Genomic DNA, 22,296 nt, shown 5'->3' with positions numbered 1-22,296 from the left:
TTTACTCTTCACTCTTCCACCTCCTGGACTAAACTGTCACTTTTCCCGCCTCCAGGCCTGTGAACTCCTCGGTGGGTGGAGCCAACTGCTTAGCTCCGCCCCACCTGGTGTGGACATCAGACACTGGAGGGAGGCAACAAGGGTTTTGTGTTTGGCTGGTGTCCCTGTCTAGTGGGGGTGGGGTGTTTGTATGTTATCTGTGACGACCTGGCTAGGCCAGGGCGCCACACTGTCCTCCCCTGCTTCCAATCTGCACCACACTCCCCTACACCAACTCCACCATCCAGAGTCCCGGGGCCTCCCCTACCCGTGGAGGGAACAGCATCTGGTTGCCCCACTCCATCTCCCCCAGGTACTCCAGGTTTTACTCTATTTTACCTTTATTTCCACCCTTCTCTGGCTCTATGAAGCCAAAGCTGTCAATCAAAGAAAACTATAGGGTGGTGATAGAGGGAAAACAAGCCGGTAGGATGGTGTATTAAAAGGATTAGCCCTGCCATGATGCACAAGCGCCTGCACTTAATTTGAACAGTCATTCTATGCTAACAGAGGCCCTTTAAAGAGGACAGGATGTCACCACTGATTCCTAACTTTAGTAAGATCTCTGGTGCTGCACACAGATGCTGTACCTCTCTTCATAAATCAAGAGCATCTGACTCCAGTATCCCCCCTGATCAAAACCTGCGTGAACTTTGCTGGTCTTGATTAGTGATGATCAAACCTGTGGATATAACAGGACCCCGAACTTGACCCTGAAAAAAGAGCCCTATACAAATTAATGGGGAACCCAAGTTTGGGGCTGTAAAATATTCCTAAATGTATAATATACCTAAATTGGGATAAGAGCACGCCAATTGCTCTGCAAAATGTGGATAGGTAAATGACTTAACGGACTTCTGTCACAATAGCAATTATGGTTAGTAAATGAAGAAACTAAAAATTTTAACAGTCACCACACATAGATGGATTTCACAGATTCTCCATAGACAAACAATTTTCAAAAGACCTCTTCCATCTCCGCTCGGCAATTCTGGAAGCCCATATCAGTTCTTTAGTCTGACTCGTATGCCAAGCTTGCCTCTTGATCGTGCGAGTTTTGGTGTGCGTGAGGGGCGTGGCCAAATTGAGAGCTGCAGAGATTGTGGTGTTATATCAAGTGGCAACAGATTCTGAGTCGTGTAAGGAACCAATGTCTGCGAGAAAAGAGAAGAGACTGAGAAAATAAGTGTAATTCAAGGTGTTTAAGATTTTTGCGAGGGTGCGGAAGTTTGTGGAGGGAGGGTTGTGTATTTGGAGAACAGAGAGAAGAGAATGTGAGTAGTTTGTGGTCAGATGTCGTGGGCAGGGGGTGACTGACTATGTCAGGGAAGGCTACCCGAGGCGCTCGGATCCAGGATCATGGCTGGGGCTTGAGTGGCAGCCGGAACCGGGGCTCGTGCAGCGGCCCGTCGCCCACAACAATAAAAAAGGGGTATTTACAGGGGAAGAGTTTGTTAGTGATGCCACCTGTGGGTTTTGGTGATGGATGGTGACACCGCCGCTGCCTTGGTATGGGACGCCCGGGGCTGATGGAGCGGGGCAGCAGGATGGTATTCCCTCCACGGGTAGAAGAGGTGTTGTCCCGGGGCCCAGGTGTACGGGAAAGGAGGATGTTGCGGAGCGTGTTACGCAGGGCTGGTAATGGTGTACTCACAGTTCCAGAGAAATTCACGCAGAGTCCAATGGTAAACCAAATTGCCAGTGACCGGTAACCTCCGGCGGGTGTATTAAGGACCCACACCCTGGTACAGCAAACAGGGGTCCCTTCCTCTTGCACTTAGTGTTTGTGTCTTCAGTTTGACTACTCCGCTTGAAACCGGGAAGTCCACTCCCGTTGATTCTGTGTGTAGAGATCTGTGCCCCGAAAGAACTGACCCGTGGGATCTTAGCAGGCAATTGCGTAGCCCTATCCTCTTCTTTGGGCTTCCGTCTCGCTCTCTGGGCTTGCTGGTGGGACAAGACATTGAATATTGTCCCCTGCTGGCTAATTGACAAGAGGCTTGAAGCAGTCCTCGCCCTAGGGTCCAGTCACTCCGACTGTCCACGGCCTCCGGACCGGATTCCCGCTGTCGGCACCGGCGGGCTACAACCCTGCCCCGGTCCACTTAAGGTCTCCGGTGACCATATCTCCATTGCCTGTGGCCCTGTGCCGACTGCCACCTAGTCAGTAGTCCAGTAGTCCAGAGGCTCCAACCCCTGACTACCCTGTCACTCCACACTCCTCTCACTTTCACTGTCAAAGCTGTTCTGCTGTGTTACCTCCCAGAACACCTCAGGACCCCTAGGTGGGCATATCACCATCCGCTTGGCCCTGCCCACTGGTGTGTCCGTATTGTCATGAGGGGTGACTAGGCTTTGCTGGCTGGTGTTGTGCACCTGGGTGTGGGTTTGTGTTGGTATACCAAAGAGGATGGAGTCCTGCACCTGGAAGATTTGTGCAGTCTCTGTGACAACCTGGTTTTGCCAGGGCGTCACACTCCCCCTTGGTAGAATACAGCCCGTCCTCGTGCTGTCCGGCCACTGACGTTTTCTTTTCTGCATCTATAAAAAGGTAATAGAAAAAGGTAAAACATATAAAACATTACAACCTTTCACCCCAATTAGGAAGGCACATTTCTTAAACGTTACGGATTATTTTCTTCTTCCCTTTCACCCGCCACACAAAACACCTGAACCCACCCTAGTGCTACCGCTAACACAGGTGTCACACTGCCCCGAGTTCTGTGGGTGTCCATAGTGTCCGGGTAAAAGTTCCTTACCTACCAGTCCACCCCAAGAGTTCCATGGTCCAGAACCCTTGGCCTGGAGGTTAGCCAGGTTAGCTTAGGTTTTGCTGGTGACTGGGCCTTGGCCGACTCCACAGCAGGCCCTTCCTCCAACCAACCTCTCCAGAGGTCTTACAGTCCTGGTGGTGGGGTAACAAGAACGTAGAAGAAAGTTTTTGAGTGGCCTCTTCCAGTCCAGAGGCCATGGTCCAGTAAAAAAAACATTAAACAGGAAAAACTGGGTTTCAACTGGGGAAAGGGTATCCAGTATCCACTACCTTACTCTTTTTCATGTAGGTGATGGTGGGAGGCGAGGCATGGGTGCTCATTAACCATGATCCACTTTTTGACATCCAAAGCAAACCACCCTCACTCTCCACAATGCCTGGTGTAGCTCACCATGTCTCCAGGTTCCAAATTTCGGTATGGGTGGCCAGTTGGCAGGTGGGGGGCTACATCCCTCCGGGACACAAAGATTTCGGACTCCAGTCCCGGCTCATAGATGAAACATCACCCTTTCTGGGGGTCAAAGTAACGAACCTGTCCTCGGTATGTCAGGCCCCGGACCCGGAAGGTAGCTTGGCGCAGGCAGTCCTTTTCCTTGTAGGTGTGGGAAAGCACCTCACCCTTGCGCTTCTCTCTGGCAGCTATCTCCCGGCGTAACTACTTCTTTTGCCGCTCCCAATATGGGGCACGGGTTCCGTGCTCCACCTCCTGCTCGGGAGCCAGGCCCACTTGGATGCCCTCGGAGCAGGCGACGACCGGCCTCTCATACTGCCATGGGCCTTACCGATCAGTGGCCTGCTACGCCTCTCTGCAGGTGCCCTCCGGCTGCTCCACAGCCGGGACGGGGTATTTGGGGACGGTTGGCGCTGCAGCTGGGGTAGTCTTAAGGTCGGGTGCCGCCTCCGTTGCGGCTGGACAGACTGCCGGAGCCGACGTCATCATTGGTGTGGCCAGATTCGGGGCCGGGGAAGACGTCATTGGGGTTGTGGCATGGCTCGGGGCCGGACGGGATGTCATCAAGGTTGCAGCCTGGCTCGGGGCCAGACAGGATGTCATCGGGCTTGCGGCCTGGCTCGGCGCCGGAACGGGTGCCGAGGCGGTAGTACTAGCAAGGCCCGAAGTTCCAGTCACTGGGTCCTGTTCAGCAGACGAGATGGGTTCCGCTGCCACAGGACGGGGTAGTGGGTCCGTCGGGGTGCTGGCTGTGGACACGGGCGACGAGGGAGGCGACGTGGCGGACGGGGGCAGGCCGGATTCCTCAGCTGGGATGGCCGGTTCCTGGGGAACATAGGGGCGTGGGTCACTGCTTATGTGACGCCCTGGACTAGCAGGAAATCACAGACAGGCCCTTGCACAAACACCCGTCCCCTAATAAGGTAACAGCAGTCAACCTAAAAACCCTGAGTCACCCCTCTCAGGTCTTGACGTTCACACCAGGGGGCAGAGCCAGGCGGTTGGCCACGCCCACCGAGGAGTTTGGAGAGCCTGAGGTGGGAAAAACACACAGAAGAAAGACAGAAGAAAAAGGGAGAGAGGAGTGAGGAATAGTTGGAGAGGAGTTCAGAGAAAACGTCTGTCAAGGATCTGGGTCGTAGCCCGGATACCCTGTGGCCAGGAGGCAGACTGTGGTGCCGCCTGCAGGAGCCAGGAAGACGACTGGTGGAACCGTAAGGGGCTGGGACAGGGTAGTGGCCTGCCGGTACCGAACCGGGGAACCAACTGGAAACCGGAGCACCAGGAGGTGTACTCAGACCCAGAACGAGGTCCAGAAGCCACTGGACCACGTCGAATTTACTGATTGAGGTCTGGACCTTAGGTCCTTTCTCGTCCAAAGACCCGAAAGACGGTAACAGCCCACCGAGGGGGATAGAAAGCCACTGCACAGTCAGAGAGATCCCACGGGCTAGCACACACGGGCAAACGGGTTCCCCGACACACACAAAGCAGGGGAGCGGACTACTGTCGCTGAAGCGTAGGCAGTCAAAATCTACAAAACGAGGTGCAGGAGAAAGGCGGGAACAACCAAACCGGGTGGGGGACCAGACGTGGCCGACTGTGGGCACCGACCACCATCTTTTTGGTTTACCAGAGACTCCGGTGTATCTGCCGCACTGCATCCAGAGCTTTCCAGGCCTACTTCTACGGGCCACATGGCTACCCTGAGAAGGTGCTCACAGATCAGGGGCCAGCCTTTGAAGCGGAGGTGTTCCAGGAGTTCTGCCACTTGTATGGGTGCAAGAAGACCACGCCTTACCATGCCCAAACCAATGGGATGTGTGAGAAGATGAACCATCTGGTCCTTAACCTCCTTAAGACATTACCACAAGAAGAACGGAATCTGTGGCTGGAGAAGCTACCTGATCTAATGGACACGTACAATAACATACCCTGCAGCTCCACCAAGTGCACCCCCGCGTACCTGATGAGAGCCCGGCTGGGACAGCTGCCAGTAGATCTGGAAATGGACGTAGAAGCACCCGAAACTCTTCCTCCCACTGGCAATTGGGATGCCAAGCGGCAGGGGTGGGATTAAAATGTTTAACAACAGGTTCTCTGTAAACCCCGCCCATTTTAAAACCACACCCATTCTGTAACCACACCCATTTTGTTAGCCACACCCATTTTCACGCACTTTCCTCAACCAAAAAATACAAGTAATTTAAAGTAATATCTCTTTCCCCTTCTTCCCCTCCTATACCTTCACTCTCCTGTCCAGTACTAGTTGTTGCAGTCACTGTCAGTCATATTGTATTAAACAGTTTTTCTACAATCTTTAAAAATTATTACTAAAGGATCCCTGCTAAAATTGGAATGGGCGATCTTCCCCATACAGATCCCATCCCATGTGGCTCCTTTCCCCCAACAGATCCCATCCCATGTGGTCTCTTACCTCCTGCAGATCCCATCCCATGTGGCCTCTTTCCCCAGCAGATCCAATCCCATTATGGCCCCTTTCCCCCTGCAGATCCCATCCCATTATGGCCCCTTTCCCCCTGCAGATCCCATCCCATTATGGCCCCTTTCCCCCTGCAGATCCCATCCCATTATTGCCTCTTTTCCCCTGCAGATCCCATCCCATTATGTCCCATTTCCCCCTGCAGATCCCATCCCATTATGTCCTCTTTCCCCTGCAGATCCCATCCCATTATGGCCTCTTTCCCCAGCAGATCCCATCCCATTATTGCCTCTTTCCCCAGCAGATCCCATCCCATTATTGCCTCTTTTCCTCAGCAGATCCCATCCCATTATTGCCTCTTTTCCCCTGCAGATCCCATCCCATTATGTCCCATTTCCCCCTGCAGATCCCATCCCATTATGGCCCCTTTCCCCCCGCAGATCCCATCCCATTATGGCCCCTTTCCCCCTGCAGATCCCATCCCATTATTGCCCCTTTCTCCATGCAAATACCATCCTATTATGGCCTCCTCTCCCCATATAGCCACATATAGCTCCCCTCTTATGTGGCCCCTCTCCCCATATAGCCACATATAGCTCCCCTCTTATGTGGCCCCTCTCCCCATATAGCGCTCCCCTCTTATGTGGCTTCTCTCCCCATATAGCGCTCCCCTCTTATGTGGCCCCTCTCCCCATATAGCGCTCTCCTCTTATGTGGCGCCTCTCCCCATATAGCGCTCCCCTCTTATGTGGCCCCTCTCCCCATATAGCGCTCCCGTCTTATGTGGCCCCTCTCCACATATAGCGCTCCCCTCTTATGTGGCCCCTCTTCCCATATAGCGCTCCCCTCTTAGGTCGCCCCTCTCCCCATATAGCGCTACCCTCTTAGGTGGCCCCTCTCCCCATATAGTGCTCCCCTCTTAGGTGGCCCCTCTCCCCATATAGCGCTTCCCTCTTAGGTGGCCCCTCTCCCCATATAGCCACATATAGTTCCCCTCTTATGCGGCTCTTCTCCCCATATACCTGCTATGTTATGCGGCCCCTCTCCCTGCATCTTCGGCTGACTGAGCGCTTACATGCAGCGGCGGCCTCTCCTGTGTCTCCCGTCCTCCTCCGCGGCTCGTCTCTGCACGCTGACGCTGACAGACAGCAGGAGGAGGAGCTCCCTCCTCACACTGCCATCACCTCTGCAGCGTCAGCACGTCGCTGCACGCCGGGTCAGGGAGCCGACAGGCTCCACTGAACCAGGAAGTGCGGCGAGGAGGTACGGGGATTCCTTTGTGCTAGTGTCTTAAAGAGACACTAGCACAAATGAATACAGAGAACCGGGTCGCCGCAGCTGTTTCTTGCCGGTTCTGGGAACCGGCTGCTATTTTAACAACCGGTTCTCCAGAACTGGACAGAGCCGGCTGAATCCCACCCCTGCCAAGCGGCAGACGCAGTACCGACGGATCCAAGAATATGTGGAAAGGAATCTGCGTCAAAGTCGAGAAAAGCAGGAGCGGCTCTTCAACAAGCGGGCTCAGGCTGTTCCCTTTGGACCTGGAGATGTGGTGCTGAAGCGCAAACGGAGAACCCATAAGCTTGACGATCAATGGGAGATTATCCCCTACGTTGTCCAGCCAACTGGGTGGGAGAATGAGAAAACCTACCTGATCAGTCGTGACCAGGGGAAAATCATAGCCACTGTTTCCAGGGACCACCTGAAGAGATGCCCGGGTCCCCTGAGGCTGGTGGAAGAGGGCCCCGTGCCCATGCCAAGCACGGAGGAGAAGAAGGGGGTGATCCATACGGTAATGGGAGACTTCCCAGCTGACTGGCCTATGCAGAACGGCGCGGTTATTGTCCCTGTAATAATGTTCCCACAACCCGTGGAAGAAATAGAGCCGCAGATGCCCGCCAGCGAGCCACTCGAGCTAGCTCCCAGGGATGCAGAGTAGGGGACCCTGGAGGTCCACACGCCCTAACCTAGGTCAGCCCCCGCTTTGGTACAGGGAAACTGCCATCTAGAAGGGGTACAGTTTGTTGATTATGTACATATGTGCGTGAATGAATGCCAATCACCCGAGACTCTCATCTGATTCAGAACACCAGTGTTAGAGGTAGCGGATCCCGGCTGCCATGTTTGAAGTCCCCGTTGGGACTTTGTTGAATCTTGTTTGTCCCATTTAACCCATAGACAAGGCCGAGAAATAGCAGGCCACCCAATAACTTTTGGGTTTGTAAATAAGTCCCGGACCAACCTTTCGGTCCCACAGCCTCCGGAGAAGCAGACTGGAGGAAGGGCCTGCGGGAATGTGATGGCCGAGGCCCTGTCACAAATGCAACCGGTGACGACCTTCCGGGTCAGGGGTCCCCTGGTCGTGGGGCCTCTGAGAGACTGCCGGGTAAGGAACTTTTTATCCGGCCCGTTTGGGCAATACCTGGACCCGTACTTGTTTCTGGACTGGGCAAAAGGGGTGCTGCCTGTTTCTTAGCGGCAGCATCAAGGCTAGGTTTATTTGGGTGGACAACTGGAAGGAACCGGTCCCGTTACCGTTAATAAAAATGTTTTATATATGTGCAACGTTTAAGAATCTGCCTCCCGTAAGGGATGATTTCAAAACCTTTTTAAAATGTAAAAAGTTTAGTATACTTGTACCTGTTTTTCCCATTTATCCTTTACAGCAAACAAAAATAAACCGGTGGTGGTTGGGCAGCCCGCGGACGGTCTGCATTAAACCAAGTGGGAATGTGACGCCCTGGACTAGCCAGGTAGTCACAGACAGGCCCTTGCACAAACATCCATCCCCTAACAAGGTAACAGCAGCCAACCTAAAGCCAGAGCCAGGCGGTTGGCCATGCCCACCGAGGAGTTCGGAGAGCCTGAGGCGGGAAAAACAGAAGAAAGACAGAAAAAAAAGGGAGAGAGGAGTGAGGAGTAGTTGGAGAGGAATTCAGAGAAAACGTCTGTCAGGGATCTGGGTCGTAGCCCGGATACCCTGTGGCCAGGAGGCAGACGGTGGTGGCCGCCTGCAGGAGTCGGGAAGATGGCTGGTGGAACCGTAAGGGACCGAGACAGGGTAGTGGCCTGCCGGTACCGAACCGCCGAACCAACTGGAAACCGGAGCACCAGGAGGTGTACTCAGACCCAGAACGAGGTCCAGAAGCCACTGGACCAAGTCGAATTTACTGATTGAGGTCTGGACCTTAGGTCCTTTCCCGTCCAAAGACCCAAAAGATGGCAACAGTTCACCGAGGGGGATAGAAAGCCACCGCACAGGCAGAGAGATCCCACGGGCCATCGCCTGCGGGCAAACGGGTTCCCCGACACACACAAAGCCGGGGAGCGGACTACCGTCACTGGAGTGTAGGCAGTCAAAATCTACAAAACGAGGTGCAGGAGAAAGGCGGGAACCACCAAACCGGGTGGGGGACCAGACGCGGCCGACTGCGGGCACCGACCACCATCTTTTTGGTTTACCAGAGACTCCGGTGTATCTGTCATAGTGCGTACAACAGTGCCCTCAGACCGAGCACCGCACCGCACTAACACGCCCGCACCTCGCAACCACCGGGCCCCGGGACCATCACCCCCTGCCCACGGAGGGGTCAACACCAGTCTGCAGAATACCGTCCCCGGGAGCCTAGTTAATGGCAGCGGTGGTGTCCACACTCACCACAACCCGTGGGTGGCGTCACGAACTTACATCCCTAAACACCACGGCCCCGGCCGTGAACCTCCCCACCAAAACCCCCTCACATAGCGCCAGCACCCCTTCAGAGCGACGTGACCCTGGGTCCGGAGGTGCTCGAGCCACCCACCAAACGAGCCCAGACCCGAGCGGCTCGGCTGCGGCCGAGCACGGGGCGGTACACTTACCCGCTCCTCCGAGGCCATCTCCATCTCGCACGCCAGGACAGCTGCAGCCAGGCCTTTCATCTCTGTCGTCAGCCTCGTCAGGATTAAGTGGGCTTGGGCCTGGATCCTTCGGCACATCTGCTCCATCTGCTCCTCAATCCAGTTGGCAGTGTCGGGAACGGGAATTTCCGCATGGTGGTTGCCAGGCTACTGAGACATCTTGCCGAGTTTGTGTCCAGGAATGGGTTTCTGCAGAGTCCTGGTGTCCCTGCCCTTTATCTTCTCTGGTCACATGCCGCTCTTTCCTGCCCTCCTCCTTAGTTTTTGACAGCAGTCTCGCGGGACCCACTGTCCTTTGCAACTTCCTGCTCTGGGGATCACCGGGTTCCGCCCTCAGATTCGTGCTCTTTTTGGGGAAGAAGATGGTGAGGTTGTTGTTTTTGGTGCCAAGAATGGCGGCGGTCCAAAAATTTCTGCGTTTCACGGTTCAACAGTTCAGAAAAAGGCGCACTTCACCCAACTCAGCGGATGGGGTAAGAATCCTGTTTGTGACGCCAGAAGTTGTCGCGGGCAAGGGGTAACTGACCACGTCAGGGAAGGCTACCCGAGACGCTCAGATCCGGGATCGTGGCTGGGGCTCGAGTAGCAGCCGGATCCGGGGCTCGGGCAGTGGCCCGTCGCCCACAACAATAAAAAGGGGGTATTTATTTATAGGGGAAGAGTTTGTCAGTGACGCCACCCGTGGGTTGCGGTGATGGATGGTGACACCGCCGCTGCCTTGGTATGGGATCCCCAGGGCTGATGGAACGAGGCAGCAGGATGGTATCCCCTCCATGGGTAGAGGAGGTGTTGTCCCGGGGGCCCAGGTGTACGGGAAAGGAGGATGCTGCGGAGCGTGTTCTGCAGGGCTGGACCGGGTGGTAATGGTGTACTCACAGTTCCAGAGAAATTCACGCAGTCCAATGGTAAACCAAATTGCCAGTGACCGGTGACCTCCAGTGGGTATATTCGGGTCCCACACCCTGGTACAGCAAACGTTGAATCTTGTCCCCTGCTGGCTAATTGATAAAAGGCTTGAAGCAGTCCTCTCCCTAGGGTCCAGGCACCCCAACTGTGCACGGCCTCCGGACCGGATTCCCGCTGTCGGCACCGGTGGGCTACAACCCTGCCCCGGTCCACTTAAGATCTCCTGTGACATTATCTCCGTTGCCTGTGGCCCTGTCTGCCGACTGCCACCTAGTCAGTAGTCCGGTAGTCCAGAGGCTCCAACAACTGACTACCCTGTCACTCCACACTCCTCTCACTTTCACTGTCAAAGCCGTTCTGCTGTGTTCCCTCCCTGAACACCTCAGGACCCCTAGGTGGGCGTCACCATCCACTTGGCCCCGCCCACTGGTGTGTCCCTATTGTCATGGGAAATGACTAGGCTTTGCTGGCTGGTGTTGTGTACCTGGGTGTGGGTTTGTGTTGGTATGCCAAGGAGGATGGAGTCCTGCACCTGGAAGATTTGTGCAGTCTCTGTAACAACCTGGTTTTGCCAGGGCGTCACACTCCCCCTTGGAAGAATACAGCCCGTCCTCGGACTGTCCAGCCACTGACGTTTATTTTTAACTGCATCTGGAAAATGTAGAAAAATGGTATGAAAGCATAACATCATAAAACATAAAACATTTCTTCCTTTATAGGGAGGCACATTTGCTTAAACATTGCAAACATTTCCTTCTCCCTTCAACCCGGCACCCAAAACACCTGAACCCATGGTGCCACCGCTAGTTTCTAGTATTGTGCCCATCCTTGTAGTATTGTGGCCAGTAGTATTGTGCCCATCCTTGTGCCCAGTAGTATTCTGCCCATCCTTTACGCAAAAAAAAATTCTCCTCACCTTTTTTCCGCTCCAAGGCTACGTGCCCATGATCAGTGTTAGCAGTGTTTTGGAGACAGCATGCTTCAGCTGTGACCAAAACACTGAAGTACAGTACAAGCAGAGTGGATGGGATTTCTAGAAATCAAATGCCCACTGTGCCTGTGTGGCCCGCAGCAAACACTGAGCTGCGGTGTGGTTTTCATAGGCCGCAGCATGTCTGTTATTTGCTGCGGAGCCGCATGCATCCTCCCTAGGGAGAACACAGCGAGGAAACTGCAGCGCTCTGAACCCTGATTGCAGCCCCGCAGGTCAGAACCTGCCGCGTCCAGGACATAGCGGGTGCTGATCGTGGGCACGTACCTTACCTGTTTGTTACCCTTACCCTGACGATCGTGGCCCTATGCTGGGGGTCGGCACCGACAGGGGTTTACTACAGTTGACTCATTTGTGGTACAGCACAGCGGAGCTGTCTGCACTATACCAAGGGCTGCTGCCCACCAATCAGATGCAAGTCATAGAGCGACGTCACCTCCTTGCATCTGATTGGTGGGCGGCAGCCATAGGTACAGTGCAGAAGGCTCCTCTGCGCTGTACTGCAAATGAGTCAACTGTAGTAAACTCCTGCCGGCGCCGACCCTCAGCATAGGGTCGCGATCATCAGGGGGTCTGCGGGCCGCAACAAGCAGCCTCAGGGGCCGCATGCGGCCATCGGGCCGTGTTTTTGAGAACTCTGGTCTACAGTACAAAGACTAGAGATGGGCAAATACTAAAATGTTCGGATTATTTGTGCAGAATAATTTCTATTATTCGTGTATTTGTACTGAATAATGAACCCAATGCAAGTTAATGGGAAACTCAATTTTAAAACGCTATGCTGTAAAAAAGTTTTTGCATCATCATATTTTGTGAGCTATACATCTTTCCTTTTTCCTCCTACAGAGTCATATGTGGGCTTGTTTTTGCGAAAATCTTTGACATTTTTATTGGTACTATTTTTTCCACATAACATTTTTTCATTGCTTTTAATTATGATTTTTGGGAGGCAGAATGAACAAAAACCTGAAATTTAGAAATATATATATATATATATATATATATATATATATATATATATTTTCATGTTGTTCCATGATTGGAAAAATTGATAACACTGCATTATTCCTTGGGTCAGTACGACTACAGTAATACCACATTTATATGTTAATTTTTTTACCTTCACACAATAAAAACAATTTTATAGCAAAAAGATTGATTTTGTATCCCTATATTCTTACAGCTATAGCTTTTTTATTTTTTCGCTGACTGAGCTGTATAGCAGCTTATTTCAAGCTGAGCGAGAGGACGTCTTCAGGGACACCATATTTATTTATATTCCACTTTTTCCAGAGGTTTAAGGAAAAAGCATACTTTTTGCCACATATTTTATTTATTGTTTTTATTGTGTTTGCTGGAGAAGTTACCGTATTTTTCGGACTATAAGACGCACCTGACCATAAGACGCACCCTGGTTTTAGAGGAGGAAAATAGGAAAATAAAATTTTAACTAAAAAATGTGGTCATGACACACTGTTATGGGGCGAGGATCTGCTGCTGACACTGTTATGGGGGTAATGTCTCCAAATTCTCTACTAAGGTACCCCATTCTGGTAACGATCCTCCTGCCTTGTATATGATCCTGCTCATATACCCCCATCCTGCTCATATACCCCCATCCATCCTGCTCATATACCCCCATCCATCCTGCTCATATACCCCCATCCATCCTGCTCATATACCCCCATCTTGCTCATATACCCCCATCCATCCTGCTCATATACCCCCATCCTACTATGTACCCCCCATCCTGCTCATATACCCCCATCCAGCCTGCTCATATACCCCATCCTGCTCATATACCCCCATTCATCCTGCTCATATACCCCATCCTGCTATATACCCCCCATCCTGCTTATATACCCCATCCTGCTCATATACCCCCAACCTGCTCATAATATACCCCCATCCTGGTATATGGCCTGTATCCTATGGCACAGAAAAAAAAATAAACGTTTATACTCACCTTTCCTCACTCCCTGAAGTATCGATCATCTTCCTCTCTGTCTCAGCTGCAGCGCCGCTGAGTGGAGCCGTCACCGTTGTCTGCAGCATCGCAATGTCTTCCTGTCTGTGCCGGTCAGCTGATCTGTGTGGACACTAGCGGCGCGCACAGCAATGACGTCATTGCTGTGCTCACCGCTCTCTACACAGATCAGCTGACCTGCACAGACAGGAAGACATCGCGATACTGCAGGGGGACGGTTCCACACACGGTGACGGGTGAGTACACTGATTCACTGCACCCCGATAATGATGCACGGGGGCAGTGAATACAGCCTCACATGATCACTCCAGGCTGCAGTTGCCAGGGGTGATCATGCGGGCCAGCTGTTAATTATGCGCACACACCCCGCCCATCCCCCCACCCATCTGTCAGCGCTGGCTTCACCGCTGAGAGATGGGCGGGAGGATGAGCGTGCATATGTAATGAGCGGGCCCACGTGGTCATGGCACGCTGCTACAGCCTGCTAGTGCCCCCGATGACCCGCTCCACCGCAGCACCCTCATTCCCCGCAGCCACATTCAGACCATAAGACGCACCTCCCACTTTTCCCCAACATTTGGGGGGAAAAAAGTGCGTCTTATGGTCTGAAAAATACGGTAACTAGTGTGAAAGATATATAGATTGAGTCATTTTAAATGTGTCTATACCAAATACGTATACATTTTTTGTTTAATTTTGTTGTTACATAAATATACATAATAATTGTAATATCTTTTTTTACTTAGTCTTTATATGGGATATTAACTTTTATTAGTCTGTTCTCTGGCAATGCTTTACACTTGTAAGTATGACTCTGACAGAATGCTTCATGGATCATGCTCTTGGCATGGTCTAACAGCCCACTATAGCCAGGTAAGCCGTAGGTCACTATGGCAAAGATTGGGACCCCGTGATCACATTACAGTTGTCCCAAACTGGTGGGAGAGGGAGCCTTCTTCCTATCATATCCTACTAAATGCTGCAATCGCTATGACTACCGGAGCTCAGTTATGCCAAGCTCTCGGTGGCGATGACGTGTTCAGCTCCTGTGCCCATATGATTGCAAGGATGCACCGGTTGTCCATTTGCAGGAACGCACTGCAATATAGGGTGTATCGGTAAGTCCAATGTCAGGAAAGGTTAATTGTCAAAGACTAAAGTTTCTAGTGTTACTGAAAGTATCATCTTTGCTACTCTATATAAAGTATATATTATGAGACTCATGTGGGATTAGTGGATGAGGGCAGGTATATCTCACCCCGGTATCGGTCCTATGTGACTTAGCCTGGCCAGGATCACCTGGCTACTAATGGATTAATGGGAGGTGAAGGACGGAGGTAAAAGGAATCTGGGAAGTTGGGGGAGGTTCTCCATCTGGGAACACAGTAAGCCTGGCTGTGTAGGAGACACTTGTGAGGAGCAGTGCCTGATGTTTGTATGGTTTAGCTGGAAGGGAGAAGCCCTCCAGTTGGTAGTTAGGATAACACTGTGTATAGTTAGTGCCGGACAGGCAAGGATTTATTTTGTTGGTGTTTTTTTTTCTTTTTGTTTATGCTTCACTGCAATAAACCTGACCAAGTGTCAGTTACACCTTGAATTCGGCTGTCTGCCTGAGGTGAATACGTGCCCTTTGAACCCAGCAAAGGCGATCCCGGAGCGTGTTATCACATTATATATATATATATATATATATATATATATATATATATATATATATGTACAGTACAGACCAAAAGTTTGGACACACCTTCTCATTCAAAGAGTTTTCTTTATTTTTATGACTCTAAAAAATGTAGATTCACATTGAAGACATCAAAACTATGAATGAAAGCATGTGAAATGAAATACTTAAAAAAGTGTGAAACAACTGAAAATATGTCTTATATTCTAGGTTCTTCAAAGTAGCCACCTTTTGCTTTGATTACTGCTTTGCACACTCTTGGCATTCTCTTGATGAGCTTCAAGAGGTAGTCACCGGAAATGGTTTTCCAACAATCTTGAAGGAGTTCCCAGAGATGCTTAGCACTTGTTGGCCCTTTTGCCTTCACTCTGCGGTCCAGCTCACCCCAAACTATCTCGATTGGGTTCAGGTCTGGTGACTGTGGAGGCCAGCTCATCTGGTGTAGCATCACATCACTCTCCTTTTTAGTCAAATAGCCCTTACAAAGCCTGGAGGTGTGTTTGGGGTCATTGTCCTGTTGAAAAATAAATACTGGTCCAACTAAACGCAGACCGGATGGAATAGCATGCCACTGCTAGATGCTGTAGTAGCCATGCTGGTTTAGTATACCTTCAATTTTGAATAAATCTCCAACAGAGTCCATCCGCTCACCTTTTCTACAAAAACACGGTGGTTGGATCCAAATAATTTGGACTCATCAGACCAAAGCACAGATTCCCACTGGTCTAATGTCTATCCCTTGTGTTCTTTAGCCCAAACAAGTCTCTTCTGCTTGTTGCCTGTCCTTAGCAGTGGTTTTCTAGCAGTTATTTTACCATGAAGGCCTGCTGCACAAAGTCTCCTCTTAATAGTTGTTCTAGAGATGAGAAGGTGTGTATATATATATATACACACAGTACAGGCCGGTGTCGGGGTGACCGCTGTCGTGACCGGGTCGAGGATTGGACCTGGGTTTCCGTAGCTGGGTTTTCACATAAAAGCACGAAGGTTCCGCTGCCGGGGTTAAAGTGGGCAGCTCGGCATCCACTGAGGACGGGGTTGGTGGCAGTGGAGTTCTCAAAGGGAGCGGGGGTGGTCCGGATCCCTCAGCCGTATCGGCCGGATTAGGGTGTGACGCCCTGGCCTATCAGGTCATCACAGGGTATTGTGAAATATGCCCTTCTGCATGATATCCATCTCCTCCTTGGTTACGGGTTCCTTACCTTTGGTGTTGCTAAGAACAAGCTAATCAAAACCCTAGGAACACTCTGCACCACACCCACCAGACACACCAGTGGACAGCCTGAAGAGAAAAGGGCTGGCCACTTGGGGGGTTGGTTAAGGGGAGATCAGGAGTGTTAGAAGACAGTTAGTTGTTGAGTGGTGACTCTCAAGTGGAGAGGTCAGGAGCTGGGCTCCTCGTTTACTAGTTGGCAGACGTTGGTCTGGGCCTGGTAGGAGCTGGATCACGGTCGCAGGGGATCGTGACAAGGGGCACGGACTGTTGAGGACAGCCGGCGGCCTTGTGCCATCACCGGGCAGCGGCCAGGGCACGACAGGGTATGTGGACCCCAGGCCAGGAAGTAGCTTCAGGTGTCCTGGTAATTCACCCGACGAGGACGGAGCATTCAAGATCCGTTCTCCACCCGCTCCAAAATCGGAGTACTAGCACAAAGAGGGGGATAGGACTTTCCCACTGCCTTGTCCAGAAAATCCGAAGCGTGAACCCTGTTAGCCATACGGGTGAGCGGGACCCATTTAGTTTTAAGCTGAAAAGGACCAACTACAGAAAAGAGGTGCCAAGGTCAAGGTCACAGGCTAACAAAAAACACCAACGGGCACGGGATCCAGGCGTGCTCCCTCCCTGCTGCAGTGGCATCAAGAACTTTGGTTTACCACGGTTGTCAGCGTCAGCGTGAATGGACTGACTGAGTACGCAATTAACCCTCACCGGCCTGATGGCACCTCCCCGACATCATCACCGAGTCCCGGGGCATCCCCCCTACCTGTGGAGGGGTTAAACACCTGGCTGCCCACACCATCGCCATCGGGTACTCCCAGCCGCAGGTACTTTACCCTTACCACACACCACGGGTGGCATCACGAACTTTCCACACCGTCCTCTGTACATAGCCCCCCTTTATTTGAGTTGCCGTACGACCCCCGGGTCCGGACGTCCCTTGCTCCCTACTGGGAACGACAACACCCAAGATTGAAACCAAGAATGACGACTCCAGATCAAAGGCAGCGGGAAGCAGTTGCCCATGCACAGAGGGAGAAGGAACACCTGAGGAAGGCCACTTTCCACGTCAGGGGGCCATGGCGCAGGGGCCTTGCAGGCGGTTCAACCACAAAAAAGGGTGGGGTTTCCTCTGGGAAGCGGATCTCTCTGAGGAGGTGATTGTTGCACAACGCGATATTGAGCAGCATCTCTCGAGAGACCACCCAGGCTGAAATCTGGAGCCGGGAGAAGTGGCTGGATACACTCGGCATTGGAGTGAACGGGGCTGGTACGCCCTCGATGTGAAGTGGCTTGCCATGGTCAATGAGCAGGTTGTGTCCGCTGCCGCTGTCTACTACCAGCCTCCCAGTGAGCAGAACCAGTAATGTTTTGAAATAGAAACTGTTAGCTAGTTGTGCTTTCGTTTATTGTTTTTCTAAGTTTATTATTTTTCACATAGAAAATGATAGAAAATGGGTCTAATTAATAAGGTTTAAATGAACGAAGAAGTTAACTGATTTACAAAGAGATTCTTTACAGTGTGTACACCTGGTACATGGACTTTGTTAGTTTTATATAGTAAAAATGCACCACGGTTACAGGACTGGCATGACCAACAAGAACTTGTGTTTTGTAAATAGTTGCACCTCTTGTGTTCACCAGAGTCGTCTACTACAACGCCCGGGACCTTAACCTGGTCACGGACCCACCATAGGTTTGCAGGGGGTCAGATTGTTTGGGTGGTGGGTTAACAGGATCCGGGACATTGGGACTGTCGTGGGAAGAGGCTGAAATGGAGCAGGGTGAGCCTCCGCTACTACTAAAACCGGTAGCGTCCCACCGTTGAAGAGATGAACTTTAAAGTGTTAAGTAACGTTTAAGTGACAAACCTCCCTATTGTGGGATGAACCTGTGTAAATGAAAATGTTCTTTTCCTATTTTTCCACAGTTAAAAAAAATAAATAAATAAACCTCTGATGTCCTGTAGCTCGGGGACGAGCTATGTTTAACCAAGGGGGAATGTGACGTCCTAGCCTATCAGGTCGTCACAGGGTATTGTGCAATCTGCCCTTCTGTGCAATATCCACCTTCTCCTTGGTTACGGGTCCCTAACCAAATGGTGTTGTCAAAGACCAGCTAATCAAAATCCTAGGAACACTCTGCACCACACCCACCAGACACACCAGTGGACAGCCTGAGTGGAATAGGATCGCCCACTTGGGGGGTTGGTTAAGGGGCGGTCATGACTGTCAGGAGCAGTTCAGTTGAAGTCAGAGAGTGTGTAGTGTTGGAGGTGAAAGTGAGAGGAGGTCAGGAGATGGGCTTCTTGAGACTACTAGGTAGCAAATGTTGGTCTGGGCCTGGTAGGAGCTGGACCCCCGGTCACAGGGGATCATGACAAGGGGCATGGAACTGTCGAGGAGGACAGCCGGCGGCCTTGTACCATCACCGGGCTGAGACCAGGGCACAACGGGGTACGTGGACCCTAGGTTAGGGAGTACCTTCAGGCAACCTGACAATTAACCCAACGAAAATGGAGCCTTCAAGATCCACTCTCCACCCACTCCAAAATCGGGGTGCTAGCGCAACAAGAGTGATAGGACTTTCCACAAATACGGTCAAAGAAATCCCAAGCGTGAACCCTGAGAGCAAGCTCCCTCAGTTAGCCATACTGGGGAGCGGGACCCGACTAGTTTCAGGCTACAGGGACCAACCAGAGAGAAACAAGGTGCCAAGGGAAACGTCACAGATCAACAGGCAACACCAACTGAAACGGGACCCAGACGTGCTCCCCCTCAGCAGCAGTGGCGTCCAGAACTTTGGTTTACTACAGTTGTCAGTGTCAGTGTTATTGGAGTGAGTACGCAAGTGACCCATAGTTCCCCAACGGCATCTCCCTGTCACCATCACCGAGTCCCGGGGCATTCGCCCTACCCGTGAAGGGGTTAAACACCTGGCTGCCCACTCCATCGCCACCGGGACTCCCAGCCGCAGCGGTGGTACTCCACCTTAGCACACACCACGGGTGGCATCACAAACTATTCCATACAATACCCCCTGTAAATACCTCCATTTTTCTATTCGAGTGGCCGCGATATGTATGTGTGTGTGTTTGTGTGTGTGTGTGTGTGTGTGAGTGTGTATATGTCCACTAAAGGAATCCACACCATTGCATTTACAATCACGAAATTTTGCTGTACAGACACCTCATTTGACTCAGGGAACGTCATAGACTATATTTGAGGGAAAAATTTAACCCGCACTTTACAGTTATTTGCCAAAAAACCTGCTTACATTGAAGTCAATGGAGCTGGGAACATCTCTTGAACTAGACTCCACACACAGAGAAAGAGACACACACATAAAGAGACACACACACACACACAAAAAGACACACACACATAAATAGACATGCACACAGAGACACAAACACAAATACACATAGAGACACGCACACACATACATAGAGATACACACACATAAAGAGACAGACATAAAGAGACACAGACACAAAGAGACACACACATAAAGAGACACACAGACAGAAAGAGACAGAAAGACACAGACAGAAAGAAAGAGACACAGACCAAAAGAGACACATACACAGAAAGAGACCCAGAAAGAGACACTCACACAGAAAAAGACACACAGTCTGAAAGAGACGCACAGACAGAAAGAGACACTCAGACAGAAAGTGACACAGACACAAAGAGACAGACAAAAAGAGACACACAGACAGAAAGAGACAAAAAGAGACAGACAAAAAGAGAGATAGAAAAAGACAAGGACAGAAAGGGGCACACAGACATAAAGAGACGCACAAACAGAAAGAGAGGTGCACAGACAGAAAGAGATGCACAGACACACACAGAAACTGGGTGTTTGAGGTAATATATTGACAGTTACCCAGGATGTACAGTATATCAGGTGGCCTATAGCAACCAATCACAACTCTGCTTCTATTTTGTTAAAGGTCAAGGAGCTATGATTGGTTGCTATAGGTGACTTGCCCCACCGGGGCCTGGGGGCACTTGGAACTGAGCCAGTTCTGTTCTGCTTGGAGGATGTCACAGCGACAGGGCCCGACTCTGTGACCTCGGCGGTGTCGTCTTAAATGGGGAAACTTATTTACAAGGGGAGATGAATTTGTGATGCCACCTGTAGTATGCGGCCAGATATGTGCTGCCACTGCTATTTAGTTCCCTTGGGGTCAGTGGCGATGCAGCTGAGTTGGTATAGCTCTCCACAGGTAGAGCTGGGCCCCAGGGCAGTTGAGAGTAGTAGTCGGTAATGGCGAGGGTGCAGGGCCAGAGGCGCAGGCGAATAACAGATCAACACAGCAGTCTCAAGGTTTTTACTCACTGTAGCAGGTTCTAAGGTAACACGACTAGTCAGTGACCGCCTTTGGAGTGCTGGGTTCCACTGTGATGGGCTCCAGTCGATCCCACGTAGTTTGAAGGTCAAGACCTGCGCACCCTTCTAGTGTTCCTTCCCTGATCGTCTTTCTGCACTGACTTCTCGCCCACCTGTCCCGCGCCTACACAAACAGTGCCCTGAGCCAGTTTCCGCGGACCCTGTTGGGTGGTTTGAAGTTCTATCCCTTGGCCCTATGTGGTCACCTTTCAGTAGATTCATGTGCGGAGTTGGTTTTTGGTACTAGATGTGTCCCTAGCCTCCGGTTTTACTAGATGAGCACGTTGGTTTTTCTCCTCTAGTGTAGGGACCGGATCCCCGTCTGAGGCCAAGTCCCTCCAATCCAATATGTTGTATGTGGAACGAGGCCACGGGAGTATAGCGCATGTCCCGTGGGCTCTAGAACACCCTCTCACTTGGGCCTGGGCCGAGCTGCACCAGCTCCAGACCACAGATCTTCACTCTTCCACTGCTCCTTCCGACTGTCTGACTTTCTACAGTGTGCTCCCCCTAACTAGACTCCACCCCCCAGCCTGGCCACGGGTTCACCAAGCCCTTACCATGGTCTGATGGGATGTTGCTAAGTGAGAGTCTTGTGTGTTTTGCGTTCATACCGGTAGATGACCTCTTCCTTACCCAGGATGGAGTACCACATCTCTGGCTGAGATGCAGTACCTCTGTGGTGACTGAAGCCTCAGAGGTGTCACATAGGCAACGTAGGACATTGTTAGAAAAAAGAGTCTTTCATTTTGCCAAAATGCAACAATACCCACACAAGCCATATCATGAAGATATAAATATTTTATTATAAATGCTGTAGGGGAATCGATTATAGGCATACATAAATAGTTAATTACAGGACCAAGGGAATAGTGCTGGAGGGGAAAACCCCACGTGTCCCAGGCATTCATTCAGGAGAACCAGTCTCTACTGAGGAACGACAGACATACCATGAGTAACACCAGGCAGACAAGGCTCAAAGAATAGTAAAGCGGCCAAAGAGGCCAAAACAGTTAATGCCCAAAGGCAAAGCCACCTACCAGGAGAGTATGACGCCGAAGTCTGGGATAACACGTGGGGACCAACGTCCCAACACGTGTTTCGCTCCGTGTGCTTCGTCGGGGGACGACTAAAAATAGTGCTGGAGTGATTCTTATATAGGGTCCAACCCTAATCAGCAAAGACGCCCCCTCATTAAATTAATCATAGGAACCAGGGTTCAGCAAAACGCGCCGCACGGGATCCTCAGCAGCGGAAGCCGGAGGGAAGAAAACTTCCTGTGACGTCACAGCACTTCCGGAACTCCGCTGATAAGGACGCCGGCCGCGGCCGCGTCAGAAGGTAGGGACGTCCCACTAACACGTCATCGGATATGTCCGCCTTAGTGAGAAGGCGCCGGACCATCCATTAGTAAACAGGGCAAAAATGCCCATAGTTGTAAGAAGAAGCGGGGCAGTCAGTTATAAAGACCTTCGACACAGGGTTTGCAATATACCCTAGTAGGAATAATC

The sequence above is a fragment of the Anomaloglossus baeobatrachus genome, chromosome 7 (genome assembly GCF_048569485.1).
Source record: "Anomaloglossus baeobatrachus isolate aAnoBae1 chromosome 7, aAnoBae1.hap1, whole genome shotgun sequence".
NCBI classification, from domain to species: Eukaryota; Metazoa; Chordata; class Amphibia; order Anura; family Aromobatidae; genus Anomaloglossus; species Anomaloglossus baeobatrachus.
Note: the sequence above shows the minus strand (reverse complement) of the source record.